A 5,914-nucleotide genomic window follows, 5' to 3' on the forward strand; every position below is an offset into this window, starting at 1 on the left:
AAAGATGGCTAAGATGATGTTCCCAGGGGAACCTGATTCTTAACCTTCTTCTGGGACTTAGCTATACCATGGAGAATATATACTCTGCAAAGAAAGTAATTATAGTTGCCAACTATATAGGGTCCTGAAGACTTGTGGAAAGTAGGGAAATGTGGCCAGTTAATTTCAGTCCTCTGAATTTTTTAAGGCCCATATTTCTGACGAGGTGGAGTCAGAGTGGGAGCAGGATGACAGAATGTTAGAGACCTTAGAGATTATGAGGGCAGTGGTTCCCAACTATTTCCAGTATGAAGGAACCCTTTTGAACATCAAAAAATTTCATGGACCAAACCACATGGTAGCAATTGTACTTTCCATAGCTGTTGGTTGAGAAAAAACATGATGACAAAAAAGTACTGTGAATGCTGAATTTATGTTTTATTAATCACAGTAGCATCTACATACGTGTGTGTGAGAGAGACAGCTTCTAGAAGGTATGTTTGCTTATTTATTGAGTCATGTTGCATATTTTGTTGGAGCTAAATAAAAATCAAAATGACAATGTTTGGTATGTATATGGATTCAAAGTTCCTTTGCCATAATTCAAGGGCCTTGGCCCACAGTCTGGGAACCACAAATCCAGGTCAAACCCCTCTCCAATTGGGGGAAAATGAGGCACAGAGCTATTCAGTATTCATGTTTATTACACTTGTGCAGCCGTAGGAAGCTTCTCTTCAGACGAGGTCTCTTTCCTGCATACATTAGTCATGCAAGGTTCCAGTGACAGAAGTCTCCATAAAAGTGACTTGTTCAACCATCTGCAGACTCTTGACATCAAGGACAGTGGTCAAGGGAGAGGTAGGTGTTTGCCTGAAATGAACATAAATGTCACAGAAGATACCTTACATGAGATTTGTGGGAGACGCAACATTTACCCTTAATACAGGCTAGACTAGTTTTTCTCTAGAAGGCAATGAAACAGTCCTTAGACACCTGGTCTCAAGGGATCCAAGAGAGGTTCAGCCTTGAGACACTCTTCTGAGCATGGGTACCACAATGGCAAGCAAGTGAGAAGGAGGGGAAAATGTGCCCAGCTGAATCAGTGCTGTATCCTTGCTGAATATCTCTTCCATGCTATTGTTAAGTAAACCTTCTTTTGTTAAATGATGGTCTAGGAGTGTTTCATTTCCCTCCAGTCCCAAACCTGAGCCACCCAACCTATGTCAGACCTGGTCTAAAACAAGATCCAAATGAAAGAATTTTCTACTTATGACAACAGTCTCTAGTTATTCTCATTCACAATAACATCATGTTAATTGCATTGAATCCTGGGACATTATACAGTAAAACCTCCTTAGTGAAATCTACATTATAAAAGAAATTGGTATGACTTAGAATTCATGGGTGGGGAATGGGCAACCTTGAAGCCACATGTGGCCCTCTGGGTCTTCAAGTGCAACCCTTTTGGCTGCTTCAGTCACTTAAGGACCTAGAGGACCACGTGTATCCTTGAGGCCACATGTGGCTCTCTGGGTCCTCAAGTGCAACTCTTTTGGCTGCTTCAGTCACTTAAGGACCTAGAGGACCACGTGTATCCTTAAGGCCACATGTGGCCCTCTAGGTCCTCAAGTACAACCCTTTTGGCTGCTTCAGTCACTTAAGGACCTAGAGGACCGCATATATCCTTGAGACCACAGGTTCCCCACCCCTGGTCCTAAATTGAAAACTTGTTGAGGTCAGAGACCATGTCTTCAGGATCCCTGCCAAGGTTCCAAAGGCTTGGGCACATAACCGTGGCTAAAGGGAGGGACAGATTGGAGAAAATGTGAAAGGATGGTAAAGTAAACAAAACCCAGACCTTTGAAAGAGGAGAGCTCCTCTTGCATGCACTGGAGGCCCTGAGGACAGTAGTCTCTTGTGGGCAGATTCCAGAGTAGCATTGTTCCACCTTCATTCCCTCCTTCATCGTTCTCAGGAAGCTCCAAGCCCTTGACAGACATGATCTCATGGCAGCTTGTAATTGCTAAAGGAAGGAGGGATGTTTTCCTTTGCTTCTACATTTGTTGAAACATGACTGTAGAAGAAACTCCAGACCCTCTGGCTGGAAAAAGCTTGAGTTCATTTCCCAGACAGTGGGACAACAGGAATGAACCTTGGACTGTTCTCGGACTTCTGACTCAGCACCACATGACCCTAAGGCAAATCACCAAGTCTCTCTGGGTCTCCACAGAATCACAGAATTTTTGTATTGGAAGGGACCAGCCCATATCCAAAGGGAAGCCTTGCTGGGACATATCTAACTGCCTCTACTTGGAGACCTCCAATTCAAGGTTCCAGAAGGAACCTTCCCTTCTAAACACTTCCAATTTTTTGGAAGATTCTTCTGATACTCAGCCTAAATGCCTTTTTGCAACTTTCACCCCTAGTTCCTAGCTCTGCCTTCTGAGGCCAAATAAAATAAGTCTAATCTCTCAAATCACTAGGTAGTTAGGGTCTAACTCAGTCTTGTTCCTTCCATCAATTTTCCTATTATATGGACTTAGGGCACTTCACCATCCTGGTCACCATCCTCTGGACTTGTTTCAACTCATCAACCATTGTTCCCAGGACTGAACACTATTTTCAGCGTGGTCTTGACCAGGATGAGTACAAAGGAGCTGTCATCTTCTTATTCCTGGGAGCTAGTGAACTAAGTTTTTTGGCTTTCATATTGTTGACCCATTGAGCTTGCGGTCCACTATAGCCATTAGATCTTTTTTAGAAAGATTGTTATCTGGCCACACCAATGGCAGCCTGTACTTCTGAAGTTGAATTTCTGAACTGGTACATGGCTTTACCTTCATCCTAGTGAATCCCATCTTAACGGATTCAGTCCAGTGTTCTAGCCTTTGAGTCCGGACTCTATTGGCCAATGTGTCAGCTCCCTCCCCCACCTTGGTGTCACTGGTGAATTTGATAAACATGTCATACAAGTCATTGTTAAACTGTTCACTGGGGACAGGTCCAGTGGGTCCTCCTGCCAAGCTGACCTTGGACCTTTCATGACTGTTCTTTGAGTCCATTCATTCAGTCCGTTCCAAATCCACCTAATTCAGCAGCTTCCAGTTTATCAATCAGTGAGCATCTATTACATGTTTACTATGTGCCAGACACTGTGCTAACTGCTGAAGAAACAAAGAAAACCAGTCCCTGCCCTCACAGAGGTAGGTAATAGGCATGTACGAGATACAAGATTGGATAGAATAACCTGGAAAGGGGAGGCATCAACAGCTGGGCAGACTGGGAAAAGACTTCTGCAGAAGGCAACGTTTGAACTGAGCCTCGAAGGAAACAGCAGATTGTAAGGGGAGAGCATTCCAGGCAGGAGTGATAGCACAAAGAGAATGAAAGGAGGTAAAGCATCAGGTATTAGGAACAACAAGTGGGTCACTGTGGCTGAATGGTAGAGTACATGAAGAGAAAGAATGTGTGAGAAGACTGGAAAGACAGACTAAGTTGTGAAGTTTTAAATGCCAAGTAGGAACTGATACTTGATCGTAGAGGTAACAGTGAGCCACTGGAGTTTATTGAGTGAGGGAGGTGATCTTGTTGCACTCTAGAGGTGCTGGGAACTGCAAAACTCAAGGGCAAATGATGTGGATCCTGCCTTGAAAGAGTTTGACCCAAGCCTTCTTTCATTCGGAGACAGGGTTTATTTAAACACCGATTGGGATGGACAGATTGCAAGAATCTGAGCATTTGTATCACTAATGCAAGTGGACCAGATTCTTAAGGAATCTGAGCGCTTTAATGGAGGCAAGATGGACCTTTTGTACAGTAAGACTCTGGGAAGATCTGGATGTGATCCAGAAGTAGCCAAGTAGTCTAGGGTGAACAGAGAAGGGGGCCTAGATGGAATTAAGGGTGGGAAGTGGCCTGGGGTGTGCATTTAGAGTTGGAGATAACAGAAAGGTTAGAGGTTAACAGAGCATTGGAAATTGGGGCAGGGTCAAAGCCACAATTCAAGGACAGTTGAAAGGATTATACTGGGATGGGCAGCGCCTCAGGCAAGCATCTGGGACTGGGCCCTGGGAAAGTCTAGGGGCTTTTCCTTTTTGGGGTCCAGATCTCACCCCATCGATATGATCGGACCTACACTCTGATAAAATCTCTTCGGTAGAGATGTAGAAGGTGGACTGGAGCAGGGAAGAGACGTGAGGCCATGGAACTAACTAGAAGTGTATTGCAACAGTTCATGGACTGTTGGCCTAAAATTTGCCATCCCTGTGCCAACCAGGGCCATGACTGCCCCTTACTTGGACGAGCTGTTATTGGAGAGAAATTTGATGGTGAGGGCCTAAAATAAGGTGGTGACCACGTGAGTAGAGTGAAGAGGGCATATCATCTAAGGCGTCTTGGAGATAGAAAGCCAATTTTGGATACGTAGGGTGATAGTGAAAGGATGACCTTAGGAGTCTGAGCCTGAGTGACGTGGCACCATCTAGAGAAACATCGAAGTTGGGGTGAGTCTGTGAAAATACGGGTTCTATTTTGGACTTGTGTCTAATAATAGCAGACCTTATCAAGTTATGTACTCACATCTAAAGACTTGACTATGGCCGCAGTGTCCCGGTCTGCGGGTTTAGTGGCCCCATCAGAGAAGGAGATAAGAGAAATTAAAGCAAGCCGGGCCTTTGGACTCCCGACTGCCTTCTCTGTGTTCTTCCTCGGGCTATTTCTGTAACGGCTTATTCTAGAATTTCCCAGGACTCTGCCTCTTCCCTCTCCATTCCTGGAGGTCCCCGCCCCGATGACAGGAACTCGGCAGGTGGTGTGGTGCTTTCCGCGGTGCCCAGGTCAGGGCGCAGGCACGAGGAGCGTGGACGGGCTGCTCCCCCGGCTCACGCTAACGTTCTCGGATTCCGCGGTGGGCAGCTGGTGGGGAAACGGACAGAACGCAAGGCTTTGAAGTCACAGCGCCCGAATTCGAATCCTGCCTGGGACGCTTGTTTTAGGGGCGGGACTTCACCTGTCTGCAGAGTGGGGCTAACCACCAGAGCACCCGGCTCAGTGGAGCTGGAAACATTGTAGCATTACACAAACGCGGGCTGTTATTGGCACGATCGATGTTATTAGGGCTCCCGGGGGAAGCTCGGGGAGGGGGCGGGCTCCCGGGGCGGGCAGAGGGGCCGCACAGAGCCCGCCCACCCCCGCCAGGTGCGCGGCGGGGTCCGGGACCAGACGCGCCCGCAGCCTGGCCCTCTGGGCGCGGGGGGCATGTGACCCAATGGCAGGCTTCCCGGGAGGATTACATGAGGTCACCGCCGCGCCGGGAGCCGTGATGCCGAATCACTCCACTCCGGCCCCGCGCGCCCATTGGCTGCTCCGCCCTGGTTCTAGGGCGCGGAGCCTCCCCCGCCCCCTCCTCCGGCGCCCCAGAGCCAAACTTTGCCAGGAAAAAAAAAAAGTCTGGCTTCGCGCTCGCCCATTGGCTGGTGCGGCCGTAGCCCCGCCCCGGCCACACGTGGTTCGGCCGAGCCTGGCCCTGGGCGTGCGGGAAGGCTTTTGCGGGCCTTAGGTGTGGGGGGCTCTCTTGGAAGTCCGATCTCCTTCCCCTCCCCCGCCTTCGGTGCGTGGAGCTCCTGGTAATGACCGCAGTGAAGCATCTCGCCCGGATGGAGGCCTGCGTGCTGTTCCTTCCCCCTCCCCCAGGCCGGGAGTTCACTGCGCTCTCCTCGCCCCTGGTCCTGGAAGCCCCGGCTTACCGCAGTGACCCGCAGAGGCCCCCCTTCTGTGCGGAGACAGTCCTGATCCCCGCGGCTGGGGCCGGAGCCCCCCGAAACCCCCGTGAACTCACTGAGCCCCAGCTAACATCCCCACTTCTGTGCGGAGACCTTCCTGATCCCCGGAGCCCCCCGAAGTCCCCGTGAACTCACTGAGCCCCAGCTAACATCCC

The 5,914-nt window shown here is 49.2% G+C and overlaps 1 long non-coding RNA gene across 1 annotated transcript; it reads right to left on the bottom strand.

The window, feature by feature from the left end:
• Positions 1–393: 393 nt before the first annotated feature.
• LOC138161095 (uncharacterized) lies at positions 394–5,215 on the bottom strand. The gene is made up of 2 exons (XR_011168265.1): positions 4,558–5,215; positions 394–849 (listed from the first exon to the last, which is right to left on the bottom strand). It is a non-coding gene; the product is annotated as an uncharacterized lncRNA (long non-coding RNA).
• Between the last annotated feature and the right edge of the window lie 699 nt (positions 5,216–5,914).

This window comes from Petaurus breviceps, unplaced genomic scaffold, assembly GCF_028583685.1.
Source record: "Petaurus breviceps papuanus isolate PSGF00001 unplaced genomic scaffold, PetGlider_PUasm1.0 183, whole genome shotgun sequence".
Taxonomy (NCBI): Eukaryota; Metazoa; Chordata; class Mammalia; order Diprotodontia; family Petauridae; genus Petaurus; species Petaurus breviceps.